The following is a 15,299-nucleotide window of genomic DNA, read 5'->3' on the forward strand; positions in this document are numbered from 1 at the left end:
CGTTTTGTCACTTGCACTATTTATATGCGGATGTGTGACCATAAAGACTCGTCTAATAACTGCTTGAACTCATTGACTGTGCGAATAGTCAATTAGTTACAATTGCTTTTACTCGCAGACACAATGAATTACATATGTATGTATGTATGTATGTACAATGACGAACTGTATAAACAGATAGTTGCAAATGCATCTAAAAGTGGCGTCACATGTTATGCTAGGGCTTAAAATGTTTTACATAGCTACCTCGCCTACAAATATTAGATGTCGAAAAAGTCTTTTCGTATTTCTAATCAAACTTACACTTATTTTTTATATGTATAATATAATGAACTTTAATGAACCAAATATGTAAGCCGTTTTTTTATTTCACGAGGTATCTTCCCGAAATGTGCTGTGACTAATTTGCAAAAGTATTGCTGCAATCTCCGAAGAAATTGTTCAGATCGGAACACTGTAGTATATAGCCGTCATATAATCTGAATAATCGAAATCAAATCCGTTTTTAACTTATAAGATTGCCCAATGAAAAAAATTATTTCTTTTCAAAAAAAAAAAATAAAAAATAAAAACAACAGCGCTTAGTAAATGTCATTTCGGCAACTGCAGCCGTCAAATTGGCGAATTGTGTCATCAGCATCGTGTGTTAAACAGTAAAATGAATTGGAAACCAGGTTACTCAAAACAGCTTGAAATCTAAACAACTTGTGTCAGTCATTCGTAAAATTGTTAAGCGAGTACTTTTAATTTTGTAATTTTCATGTGTCGCAAGCTATTTCTTGACAGCAAAAGTCACACGTATGTACATAAATCATTATATGTGCGATTTGTGTGTGTGTGCTCAAGCTTCGTTTGGTGATCTATGTAGCAAAGTCTCTCAACTCACTCTGACGTCTGGAATGCGGCACGAATCAGTGGCGCAAATAGTCGACTATTATTTGCTAGATTTCATTTTCCTTGTGCAAGTGGCAGTGTTGCAAATTGAAAATGTTTTGGGGTTTATATCCGTGAACTGTGCTGTCTATTATGTAAAATTATATAAATGTTAATTTTTTCATAAATATACATTTTTTCAAAAACAAATTCTTTAACTGCTACTCCGCTTGCAACCAACCACCAATTTCCTCTGCTCTATCCGCCTGACGAACATTTTTGACTTTTTAATGTAGACACACGTACACGACTGCTTAATAGTCTACATCTCCGAAAGTCAGTTTCCTTTAGCACTAGTTCGTATATTCCCAATGAATAAGAGCTCATTAACATTACTGCAAGTATCAGCCTTTAAAATTTGTCAATATGAAGTTTTAACTATTAAATTTCGTACATGTATTCCGAAAACCAATTCATTAATATGAAATGATCTTTGGATCCTATAGGGCTCCTGAAGTTGAAATCAGCGACGTAGTATTTTGTTGTGTTTAGTGTAGAATGAGCTGCATTTGATTTGCGATAAGAATTCAGTTTTTTTTTTTTACATAAATGCAAATATTTTCTACGTACAACAAGGAAAATTTTCTTTCTTTCCTAATCTTCATTAATAGTCCTCTAGCTAGCTTCGCGTTTTATAAACCTGGAAGTTGAATTACGAAACTTCCTGATTTTCCTTAACCAACCCACTAACAATTTTGTGTGTATATTGCAATTGTGGAAGGGTGTTGCAGGAACATATATTCATATCTATAATGTAAATGTGTATAAGTACATACATATGTGTTTACGTAATTGTTTAATTTTCTCTCTCGGTGTTTATCATGTGTACTTGCGCGGTACGTGCCACATGCAACACTTAAATGGCATAAGAAACACGTTTGTTTTGTAAATATGACCAGTCAACTCACGTATGCACATAGTTGTACATATGAATATATGTCTGTATGTACACGTACATAAATTTTGTGCAATAAAACAAAACACACACACATATACACGTACATTCCTAAAGCAGGCTTATCGCCAGAGACATGGCTATAAAAATACTCATTAACCGACTAGTAAAACTAATAATAATAATTATTATAAAGACGGCAATACAATGCTTTATGGGCATAAGTCCACTTCGTACCCATATGTGTTGACTTATCTTTGTAAATATGCATTCGTATATGTATGTATTTTTGTAAATACATATGTATGTATGTGAGCAATGACAATAATGTAGGTAAAAGTAAACGTAACGAAGAAAACTGAAAGCGAAAAAGGCCAACAAGGCAACGGCAACCGTGTATCAATAAAAGTGGCGAATCTCTTGTTTAACAGTCTCTAAGATATTATTCGCGAACACTGAAAGATAGGCGCATTCCTTCGGCTTAAGATATGCATAGAGAGTGTACTTGCGTTGTTTGCTTGTGTCTGATTATTTGCACTCGCTAATGGTTGTGGAGCCAACAAGACCGGTTAGCGTTCGACTGCCCGACAGATACAAGACGCTTGGACATACTTTTGAACAAACAGTCACAACGAAGAGTTCGTAATCGGTTAAGTGGCGATCAGTTAGACAGTCAAACAAGTCGCCAGTTGAATGTATCGAGACACACACCGAATCGATACTTCACACGTAAGTTTTGATTGCTTGATTTGTGTAATATGACATTTAGCGCCACTCGGCAGCGCCCACAAAACCTAACCGAACGGGTTTTTTCTGTTTGTCCTAACATTTCACCATAATTTATAATTTCTCATTCCATCTAATTCCAATTAAACTGCAATGCGCAGAATTGCGCAACAAAATAATAGGCTTTGTAGAAGCCTGATTAATTTGGTTACGTCGCCTTACTGCCTTCGGGAATAAATCCTTTTTAAGGGAACCTCCCATCAATAACAGATATACTACTAAAAACCAACGATTTGGTTATATTTACGCTCATTGTACGTACACTCATATGTATGTACGTATATATATACGCATGCGAGTGCTTCGCACAAGAATGGGCGTCCACTGGAGCAACTAAGCGTGAACGTCAACGTCGACGACAGCCCGCATTTATTGGAATTGTTATTTGTCACTCGCTTTTAATAGCATTAAGCCCCACATGCAGTGCGGCCGGCATGTTGTCAGTCACTTAGCCACGTTGCGGCACACAATGCGCATGCGCCACTGTGACTTCAAATGCAATTGCGATTCGAGTTAATATTGCTAGTGTGGAACAGTAACCGCAGGCGTGTCAAACGCATATACAGCCACATAAAGCTGCACGCGCACAAATACTTGAATAACAGACAATGTGGAGCATTGAACTCTAGAATAATGCTGGTTGCAACCGTTAAGTGGCAACGTTCGGCTTGGCTGTGCGCCGCCGCCGCAATTTGCGGTTCACCTTGCGCCAAAGAGCTCGATTTAGGTTTATACATGCACTTGGTGAACATAAATTTAAAAATATGTCATAAAATTTTACACCCAATTGTTCGTATATGCATGCAGTTATACGTATAAACATACATACATACATATGTATATGTCGGTCGATTTATTTAAGAAAAATGCAAGCTATTTCTACATTTGTACATATGTCTGCTTACGAAATTGATATACAAATATTTTTGTATGTGTGATTTTGATTGCATCAGCTGATGACCCTGGGTAGCCCTGGGCCATAACGCCAATGTGCAACAAGCCGCATTTCATTGGGTTTTAAACCTTCAAGTCTATTATTTTTTAAAAATTGCGTATGAGTTCATAAATACGTTGCTCTGCAAGTATCGATAAGTACTCGAAATTGTCTAAAGAAAGTTGGGGGATTTGGAAAAAATTAGCCACGGTAGCAAGTACCAAGTCATCAAGATGTTGTTAGATTTCGATATGCAACTGTGCGACGCCGGAGGTAAGTCTATTAAGACAAATTTTCCCATACCAAATAAGCAGCATTTATCACCGTTAGCTCAAACAGCGATCTTAATCTAAGTGAATTTGTTAAATTACTGTATGGATTTGGTGTTCGGCAGTGGTGCATCAGTAACTTTCTAACTCACATGTCAATATTCACTTGTGATTGGCTGAGTTGATTTAGCCATTTCCGACAGTCCGTATCTGCGGTTTTTCAGATATCGAATTGAAATTTTGTGCGTGACTTTTTTTCTCCAAGATGCTGCTCATATGTCAGAACCACCGATATCGGACCACTGTAGCATATAGCAGCCATACAAACTGAACGGTTTGAATCCAGTGCTTGTATGGAAGGCTTTTTCATTTGACGAGATATCTTCACGTAATTTGGTTATGAGTTATTGCCTAAAGCAAATTGTTCAAATCGGACAAATATAGCATACACTATGTAGCCGCTGTACAAGTTCACCGATCGAAATGAACTTCTTGTAAAGTATTTTTTGTATTTTGAAGGGTATTATAGCTTAGGTGCAACCGAAGTTAATGGTTTTCTAATTTTTATTGTAGAACAAACCCTATTTAACTAATTTTTGAAAAATTAAATGCTATATTCTGTTTTAGTTGATTTATGTTTCTTATCGGTTTCTTCGACTTTTAGTAGCTCATTAGTTATACGAATTTGAATATTATTTAAATGCTTTAAAATGTTCGTAAGTTATGCTGGAAAAGTTGGTTTGAAAACTGGATATGCAGATGCGTTGTATAAATTCAAAATTTGATTAGCTCTCGGCTGAGCTTTTCGTTGATTTATATCAAATATGACAGCCGCGCGACAGTGGCTCGTCTTAATTATTGCAGTCTTGGACGGTATCCACATACGCGTACGGTCGCCGTAACTGCTATTTGACAATTGTTGTTGCTGCAATTTATAATCTTGTTTATGAATTGATTGGCGCTGCCATGCACGACAATTGAGTTGATAAAAAATAACGGCACTACATCTGCGAGCATGTATTTTTTTGATTGTTTCGCCAACGGCGTTGTTGGCAATGTTAGTTTTGGCGTTGGCGTTGGAGCCGGCAGCCATTGCTGAAACGGCTAAGAGTCTGCGCAAAACTGAATTGGCGGCCTTTGCAGCTGCTTGGCTTTTGAGAGCTTCGTTAGTTCAGTGGTCTCGCAGGTGTTTATTGCTAATGTGACACATTGACACAGTTGTCACGCATTTTTGTTGTTATGTTGTAATCTCTGAAAGCGATTTTCAATTTTGATGTGCCGTTATTTTCGCTATGGCCCAAAAAATGCAGCCAAGCACTGAAATAATGTGATCTCTGCTGCTTACCTTATGTGAAGTGTTGTTCTGTATTTGTTGAATGCAACAGCTGTCAATATCTTACCATTGCAACGCATTAGCTGTTATGACGGCATGAAATATCGCATCAGCAGTCGCATGCAAGGCAAACCAAAGTACCAGAATTAAGGCAAAGACGTGGCAAAACCGCCACAACAACAGTACCTACAATGTATATTAATCGACAGCAACAACAACACGCGGAAACGTTGTGATTATCTTTTGGAAAAGTCACGGTTAGACATTTATTTCGTTGCAAGAATTTCGCCTGAAGGTTGCAGCCATGCCGCTGAACTTGCAGCAACAATAAGAGCAATAGACCAATGTATAGTCGAGGTACTTCGTGTGCAACAGTGCTTGTTGCATGCCACCGCTAGTATATTGGTTGTTGTTGCAGCATTAAGTAATTTTTCAATAGCGGTATTTGTTGTCGGTTGCGATCGTTTGCAATGTCAGCACGTTCGTTGCCGCATGAGTTGCACCCAACGAGAGCAAATTCAGTTACTTCAGACACAGTTTGTCACGGCAGAAGTGCAGTAACTGCGCAGAAAACTTGCCAACATCCAGAAGTGCTTGTACTATATAAAATAAACGGTATAAAATACGAACTTTTTGCTGTTATTGCTTTTCGTGAGTGAAGAAAGTTAGGAGCTATGTATAGTTTGGGCTGGAGGTTCCTTGTTACGCCTTCATATCGCTCGGCGACATTAATAAAACTGTGCAACATACAAACGTATGTTTCTAGACTAATTTTTAATATTTTTGGTTAATTCCTTGTCATTTTGGTATAGATAGTTTAGATAAATTAATTGTTGTGTGAGATTAAAGGAACCCAAATAATATTTTGACAAGTTTGCCAAGCTAACCAGAAATATGAAAAAGTTATGTAATACAGAGTAAAAGTTAGAAAAAAAAACACGCAATGATGCATTGTATGTTCGAAGTCCCAATAAGTAAGCTTTGGCTTAGCACATAATTAATTTTTGAACGTCCATCATATATTAACTGATGGCTGTTGCTTGCTATCTATTTGCGGTCTCGTCTATTGACCCGTGCAACCTAAACGCACTTACAGACATACATACATACTTAGCAACGGTGCGGCATTTCAATCATGTTTACCGCTGACTTCTTCACTTGATGCTCGGTGCTTTTGTGGCGCGTAGTTGCCATCATTCGCCATGGCTGCTGCATGCAACATAGAAAATAAAGAAAAACTTTTTTTCTGGTTCAGCCTGTAACAGCCACCACTCGGCTATTAGGGGTGATGAACGGCAGTGTCAATGACTCCAGCTGCATGTTGTTTACCGTTTTCGCTTTCTGGACGTTTGCGACAATATTGATGCCACATCGATGCCAAAATAACTTGACTCAACTGGCAAAGTAAAAGTTTCGAAGTTTGTATTTATATTTTCAAGTTATTTCAATTATCTGCAATTTGCTTTTCACGTGATTTCCACATTTTTTCATGTCACTTGTTTATGGTTGGTCATTTAGATTTTGTTGCTACTTTTAAAATGCACTTTAATTAAATATTGTATTATTATGGCCCAGTGCATAGAGCGTTGTTACAAGGCATGCCTTTTTCCTACCTTAGCTGATAGGTGAAATCGACATTTTAATACCTCCACACTACTAAATTACATACATATGTGCATTAGGGTGGGTTCAAAAATGTACACTTTTTCTTTTGGTACTCTGAAAAATGGGAGCTTAGACAACTCTAAGAAAGTCTTTTCATGCATGTGTTTTAAATTGTAGGCAGAGGCTCTTCCCGGGCTTACGGTTTCCTATTTTTCTGATTATCAGACATAAAAATCAAATTTCGCTTCCACTTAAACGGAATATTGAAATTAAATAGAAAACACAAATTTTAGTCTTTAAATTGTAATTTTGTTACTGAAACTTAGAATACATAGGATAGAGTTATTTATGGAATAACACATCAATCAAATCGACTCCACGGCTTTCCACACCCATACGCACTCGTTTGTCGAAGTTTTTCATTACTTTTCGGTATAAATGTGGCTGATTTTCATTGATGCAACGTTAAATTGTCGTTGTTGTTAAACGTGTCTAAGAACCCGTTTTTCAGAGTACCTAGTGGAAAGAAATATTCGGCCTCCAACCCATTTCTCAGAGTACCAAGCGGAAAAAAAAAATTTTTCCCCCACCCTAATACATGAATTTCTTTCAAATGTTAAGCTGCTTGTGTTGTCCGATTTAATCTACCATTAAAATTATATTTTTAAAAATATTTTTAAATTATATAACTAATTTTTCAAACGAAATAAACCACTTTCCTTTGCAGTTGTGTCGTATTTAGTATATTCTATCGTTTTCATATGATTATCCCAAGTCATTCACTGTTGTGTATTTCCAATAATTGTTGACATCCTTGGTGTGACACGCAACAACAACGAAAAGTTGCAAATATTATAAATTTCACTTTTACTTTTTAAATATAAATATGTATGTATGTGTGACTGTGCAATTACATACATGCACGCACACACATAAAGATAATAATCTGGTATTGCTTGCATTGTTTTTGTTGTTCGCCAAATAAATTGTCATCATTTTGGAAGCTGCAAGTGTTGCAAATGCCAAGCTGACGTTTCGTGTTTTCGCTAACTTGGGTGAGGACTCGGGCGTTGATTGCCAATAAATTGGTGGAATTGCAAGTTTTGCAACACAACGTTTAAATAGTAATCATTTAACGACTACTACATACATACAAAATATAAACATATGTAGGTATATATACACCAGAGTGCGCCAGTGCGCATGTACATTGCTTCGCTTGCGGATTTCAAGCTTCCACTGGTTGCAGCACGCGTAAAAATTGCAAAGTCTGAAAGTTGCACACTCCGTTTGCCACTTGCCACTCGCCACATTCCTTTTGCCGTATGCCACTTGTCTACTAGTTGCGACCACCGCCGCCAACAACTACCCACACACACACGAATGCCGCATTTGTTGCTCGCTTGCTGCAACTGCCAACGTGCGAAAGTGTTGTTAGCCGCATGATGCAACGAGTCGCACACATATAGGCATATGTTTGTGCAGCGGCGGCGTATGCGAGGAGTCAGGCGCGTCACAAGTGGCGCTGTGCTTTTGCTGCTGGCTGCTTTTTGTGCGCCTTTGTGGAGTGCTGTGAACTGCCATGCGCACACATACATGCATGCGGCTGTACGGCGTGGCATTCAACAGACCAGCTATGCGATGATTAGAAATTTCGCAAGTGAAAAAGTGGCAACTTTCACATGCGTGCTTGGTTTAGTTTGTTCAGCATCATTTTTATTGTTATTTGTGTTTTATTATTTTCAAAATGTTAGTTGTCTGTGACGTTTGTTTTTCGGCTAGCAAAGTACAAACTGTGAAGTGTTTAATGTTCAGCTAGCACAGTTTGAGAAGGAAGCGGCGCACTCAAATTGATTGCGCCAGCGATAAACTTGTCAACTGCAGTGTGGTAAAAACAGCAACAGTTGCAAATGTCACAATAAAGGCGCTGATAATGTTGCGATTTAGTGCAATGCAACAGCTCAGCTATTTGAAATATTTCGTTACGGGCTTAGCGAGTGACATGCACAGCAAATATGGGCTTCCATAAAAAAATGCGTTCAAGTTGGAAAAGTGACGAGCGACAGCTGCATGTAACTTAGTTCCAGGGCCAAAATGGGTTGTAGCAATAACACAAAACTTGTGTGTACTTGTTTTTTGTGTATGAGTTTCACTTTTTAAGCCCTTCACAAATTGCACTATTTTGTGTTCTGATATATGTATGTACATACAGCTGTGTTCATGAAAATAGTAGTGCCAGAAAAATCAACTCAAAACTACAAACTTTGAAATTAAGACCTCTAAAAACGTATAGTTTTTCAAACTACATATCTGTAATTTTTACTAACGGGAAAGATTTTTTAAAATAAATTTTTTTTTTTTTTAATTTATTAAAATCATTTTTTTTTTATTTCACGAAAATAACCAACTAGTTATTGCAAAAAATATCGTTTTTTATGGAAATGTGGATATATTATTTAAATATTATTATAAATTTAGGTGCTCACATAGCTTTTGATTAAGCTTACTTCTTTTTATGGCTAAGGTTTGAACAAAAAGTCACTGAAACAAAACTGCGGACAAATACTTGAAATATTCCGTGAATAAACTTGTTGAAATCCGTACACGAGACCGTTTGGTCAAATGTGCACATAGAACTGCTTTTAATTAATTAATTTTTATTATTCTAATTCCTTCTTTGAACCGTGATTTTGCCACTTCACTTGTTAATTTAATATGGTTAGTCTGTTTGTTGATCATTTGTCGGCAGCTTTGAAATCAGTTCAGTGAAGCGAAAGCTCACAAGCGAATTGCTGTTAACTGCTTTGGAATTTTACATATGTGCTTAAAAAACAAACCGAATTTAATTTCATATACAAACTGATTATAAGTAAAGTGAAACGATATCGCTTTGCCTGCCCGCAAACCAGTAGCAGATAATATACGGCAACAAAAACAAGAAACAATTTTTTGCTTGAGATAAATAAAAATTACTTACTAAGCATAGAAGGTGCTAAAACAACAACAACAACAAATAATAATAATAAAAAAGAACACGCAAATGATGACAATAAAATGTGTGAAATTTCGACCTTGAAATGAGGTCGTCTTACAGTCGACTTAAGCACTTACAAACTGACAAATGTACATAAGCACATAAACACACACTTTGACATATGTATTTGAAGGCATGTAGTATTTACACAGTGCATACATACATAAAGTTATATAAAAGTTGACAACAAAAATGTTATGAAAACAAACAAATTTACTGCCGCAGTCAGCGAATAACAATGAAGCGTAGCGTAGAATCAAAATAGCAGAAAACCTGTTTTCTTTTTTAAACACGCTCATACTAAATGAAAAAAGTCAAGAATTCATGAAAAAACACCAAATTACATATGACACCATAAGCAGATTAAATACATGCGATTAAGTTTACACATACCTACTGATTATGACGTATGCACGTCTTTCCATAACTTCAAAATAAATTTGGAAATATAAAATCTATGAAGTTCGCGAGCGGCACCCTTGGAGCATAGCTACATGTGCACGTGGCGTTGAGAGCTTGTCGCCGTTTGTGGCGCGCCTGAAAAGCTGCCTTTGCGCTTCTATTGCGCTGCTCATTTGGGTGCCTACACTGCTGTTGTACTTCCTGGTGGCTGGCCCCTTTCTACGCTTATGGTCAAGAACCTGTTTTGGCTAACAGCGGTGGCGGCCACCTGTGCGCTCGATATGTAGGTGCAACACTGGCTGCAAGTTTGTTGCAGAAAGGAAAACTGAAAATGCACCGACTCGACGCCACGTTGTTGGTATCGTTAGCAGGCTCGCTCTTTAGCCGCACGTCAGTATTGCAGTTATTTGCGTTGCGTGTACGTGCCGCCGCTATCGAGTGGCTTGTTAGTCAGTTAGTTGGATGGATGGATGGCTGAATGCATAGCTGGTTGAATTGATGAACTCTTGCCGCCGGCCAGCTGGGGGAATGCTTGGCATAGGCGATGTGCTTGTTTGCCTGCATGCCTGGAAAAGTTGGCCTACCAGTTTTAGTTGCACGTACCGTGTACGAACTCGTGTGGCTTCTGCTGTTTTGCTGGGTTACGACGATTTGTGGCGCATAGCTATTAAGTTTTTAGTATTTTTCTCGTATCGAAATTAGACAAATCCAGTTTTGAAAATGGATTTTCGGTAATTAGTGACACACTTTCGTCTTACCGACTTTCCATTTTCGCTGCTTGATTTTCACACAAAATTTCCACTGTAGCGAATTGCTGCATGCTTGAGAAAGTGAATGAAAACGGCAACGGCAACGGCAACGGCAGCAGCAACAGGTTATGTGCTGACCACTTCCCGGTGCAGCGGCCAGATTCAAAAAAGAACAAACACCACTTGATTTCAGTACTTTAGCTTCCTTGTCCACTAACCGACATTTGATGCTGCCGCCTTGCGACTACTTCGGCTAAATCGATTTTCCCTGCAATTGTTGGCATTGCCGCATTTTTCGCGCCGCTGCGCTTCCGCTTTGTTACGTGTGCGGCGTTTCGTGCCTCAGCGCCGAATCGCATGCAACACGTTAGCTCACCTTCTCGCCCCTACTCTGCGTGCTAAGAAATGAACTGTACCTGTACATACAACCAAGCGCTTAGGTGCGAAACGTCTTGCTGTTTACATTTTACGCTATGCGAAGCCAATGGTAATACCGAAGCGCTTTCGCAATGCAATAACGGCGTATTGCTTGCCACAGCCTACCACAGCGCCGCCACAATGCCGTTGTCTCATTTGGCCCGTTTTATGCAGCTTGCAATACCAGCTAACGTATACGCTTGCTTAAATTTTTGCGCGCGTATTGGCATCGCTGGAAATTGCTATGATTGATTGATAGAAAGTGCCAAAGCAAAGAAGATCATGCTGGTAAAAACAAAATTTACATTGAAAACTGAAGGACTCTCGCTACTGAATAAAGATTATGAAGTAGCCGGTCTCTGTAGGAGTTAACTGAAATGATATTTGAAAGAGGTTCCATCTTCCACTGTCCTTGCGTAGTTTTTGTTTTTATTTTGAAATCTGACAGAATTGCAGCAATTCCATGGCTGATTGTGATTTCAGCTTTGAGGCTCTAAATTGAAACCTAAATGGATTTTCGAAAAAAATTTGAGCCGGATTTTTCTGGGCTTACGTTACTTGAGTGCCATATTTCATATTCTTATTGTGATGCCACATAAATTTCTATGTGATTTGTTGATTAGTATTTAACACCGTCTCTCATTTGGTTGTATAATCGATGAGACACTTAAAATTCAACGCCACAGCTTGCTATTTTTCACGATATTCTGCATTTATATCGCCTTACAACGCAATTTAGCGAACTGTGAAATAGCGACCTTGAATTATAAATTCACTTTGTTTTATCATATGCATACCTTTAGGTACCCCGTTTCGTTTTAAAATCAACAGCAACTGGTAGCTGTTGCTTTTGTTGTTGCGAATGTATAATATTCACATAAGTTACTAGCTTTACAAAATGCTAGCCAAGAAGGCGAATAGTTGGGAAGCAGCAACAAAGCAAGCAAACAACCATCGCAAATCTAAATCACCAATCTCGAATATTAAACAGAGAGTGAACACAAAGCGTTGTTGGTGCATCACCAATGTGAGCACTGTGCGGTGAAGTGCGGCGTGACGCGGCGTACGGCATCGTGGACGTTGGACGAATAGCCGATCTGTCGATTGTTCGTTTATCGCTACTAATTTACTAGTAATAACGTGTTTTATAGCATCTCTAAGTGTTTATACTCATCTCTGTGTAGTTTGTAACTAATTATTGGTTATGTGAGCGTTTTTTTACTCACCTCTTAGAAAGCAAGAATTTTGAAATCTGTAAAGAGAAAAGGGCGTTGTCAGTTAAATGTATCCTAGTGTGTTTTTATAAAGTAAATATTAATTTCATCAATATTTTCTGTTAATTTCGTAGGCGATGTTGTTGGGTATACCAAAAAATATTACATAAAATTTTTCAACAAAAGAGTGGTAAGCTTGGCGATTAAGTGACCGTAATGTGTGCTCATATTGATAGCAAGTTTTGAAGCGCGCTCGTCTTAAAAACTCCAGTTATTATGGATATTTCACGACCTGCAATGCGTGCGAAGTATTGCATCTTAGTTCGCTTGCAATTGTGTACTTCATCAGTATATGTGGCGAAATCCACACCTTCGTCATAACGAAAACTACTCTACCAGCTTGTTTGTGAAATATTTACACATAAGCTCAAACATTGCTGCTCACGAAGCACTTGCTGGGTCGCCTGTAAACATAAAACCAAAATAAAAGCGAAAAGTGAAGTAAATGTACGAATTGCAATGAATCGCAAGACACTTGTCATGGCGTGCCTGATTACGATGTGCGCGCCGCCCAAACAGCTGTTTGCCTGTTCAGCTTGTCAGCCTGCTTTGACGTCCAGCTAAGCTGAGTTGTTAAAATTCGATTTTTTTTGCGCGCCGGTGCTGTGCTTTCATTCACCCAAAGCCGAATTCAAAGCGCGCGTTACAATGATGCAGCGCTTCACATTACACTTCGCACTCTTCGCGGCCGCATATTTGCATTTTGCCCTAATTTTGTTATGTCTTCACCAACTGGTCGCATTGTAATCGTACCGTGCGCTTAACCCGTCTCTAGCGGCGACATATATTGGGCAATCTTTATGATTTGTATTTAATTAGTATTTCGACTGTCGTGTGGTGTCACAAGCTTATTGTGAAAATGATCCGCTGTCACAACGAGTGCAGCGGATATCTATATGAATTTTTTGTGGCCAGATATTTCCGCGTTTGCGGTCGGGCGTTAATGGAAAAAATATGCATTTTTATTGTTTTGTAATAAATTTGAAAGTGATTTGAGATGACACTTCGTCAAAATAGGCATAATTCATTCGTATGCAATATTACTCAGCTTAAAGCGAATATAAATATTCTCAACGAGCCTTATACGAGCAATTTATATTGTTTGCCGATACTTCATTACAACTTTTGAAATATAAAATAAAAAATAATGAGTAGAACTCACAATAATTTTTTTCATATATTTTAATATCTGTATATTATTTTTAAATTTTTATTAATTTGTAGCTGCACAAGTATGTATGTATGTTTAAAGGTTTTCAAAAGGTCTCAAAATTAACCCGGCAAATAGCAGAAATTTTGTGATTTGGAATGCTAAGTATTACAAACTTCGCCAGTTTTTTCTACGTTCAGACAAATTTGATGAAGGTTTCAGCTTTTATATTGGGCAAGATTTATTTAAACAAAACCTATTGTACTCTTTAACAATTATTATGAGCAAATAATGAAATGCAAATCGCAAATTATGCAAAAAAATATCGCAAACAAATTGCTTTATTATGCGAATATAACACTCATAAATACGATAAACGTGCCATCATACGAGTTTATCGTAATTGAGTGTGGAGTATACGCTAACTAAATTGCGAACGAAATTAGACAGAGTTTGATTATTATTATTACGAGCTTAACGCTTTTTAGTGAACATTTATTTTGGTTAAAATAATTAGCAACTACATATATACTTGTCTGTATCTCTACTTGTATATACATGATTTTAACTTATTCTACATCGTCTCTTAATACTAATTTGTGACTTGTTTTGACTCTTGGTGAACTACCGCGTCGCTCACATTATATTAATTGTATAATGACAAAGTCGCATTTCAAGCTAACTCGCCTTACTTTCACAAAAATTCGCTAATTTTACATTGAGATTTACCTACATATTGTATTTACTTTCTTATAAATATTTATCTGTGTATACAGAGCTACTATTCTCTCTAATTCACTAAGCCTCTCTGTGGCAATAATGGAACTTTTTGTGTGGCTGCAAAAGCGCTAATGAAGCTTAAATGTGGCAAATTATTTGCTTTCAATTCCTAGGAAATATGTATCTTTCATGCTTTTACTTAAAACTCTATACAAACTTATTCAGTATTTTCGGCTTTCATTGACTGCGTCCAGAAAATAATATTTTTTTTTAAGAAAGTAAAAGTTTACTGCCCATTATCGCTAAATATTGTTATGTTAATCTGTAATTTAGGGGCGAAAATCTTTTATAATTTACACTCGTTTTCAAATGAGAAAAAAATCTGCAAGTGGTTTGAAATGTTTAAAGCAATCAATTGAATGAGAAAGTGATATTATTTACATATCTATTGGTAATTATTTGTGTGAAAAGATTTTTAACTAGTCGTAACTTAAACTAACCTACACCTCATTCTCCACGCCTCTCTTTAAAATACGCCTTTGTCGCTGCTCATTAATGTGAGTGGGCTGTGGGCAGCATGCTTGCTGTCGCCCATTGACGTCCACGAAATTTTCTTCTTTTTCTTTAATTCAATCGAAATTGCTGCCAACTTCTGCACCACATATCAGCTGCTCGCTAAGTGCTGCTAATACTTTGGCAAATGACATAATTACGCTGCTGCACGAAACGGGTGTGCCCAATTTATTGGTGCTTAAGTTATTTTGTAAGGTTTGCAATGTTGCAGTTGGAACTTAATGC

At 37.5% G+C, this 15,299-nt stretch overlaps 1 protein-coding gene across 7 annotated transcripts in view; it reads right to left on the minus strand.

The window, feature by feature from the left end:
* The window catches only part of LOC105230361 (mucin-5AC), a 44,784-nt gene that overhangs the window by 16,343 nt on the left and 13,142 nt on the right, over window positions 1-15,299 (minus strand). For 5 of the 7 annotated variants that reach the window (XM_049456626.1, XM_019991771.3, XM_049456621.1 and 2 more), the window contains one exon: window positions 12,584-12,609. The exons of the other annotated variants lie outside the window; for them this stretch is intronic. The gene's annotated coding sequence lies outside the window, so the exon portion shown is untranslated. The remainder of the gene's footprint in view (window positions 1-12,583; window positions 12,610-15,299) is intronic. 7 annotated transcript variants of the gene reach the window in all.

The sequence above is a fragment of the Bactrocera dorsalis genome, chromosome 4, assembly GCF_023373825.1.
Source record: "Bactrocera dorsalis isolate Fly_Bdor chromosome 4, ASM2337382v1, whole genome shotgun sequence".
Lineage (NCBI taxonomy): Eukaryota > Metazoa > Arthropoda > Insecta > Diptera > Tephritidae > Bactrocera > Bactrocera dorsalis.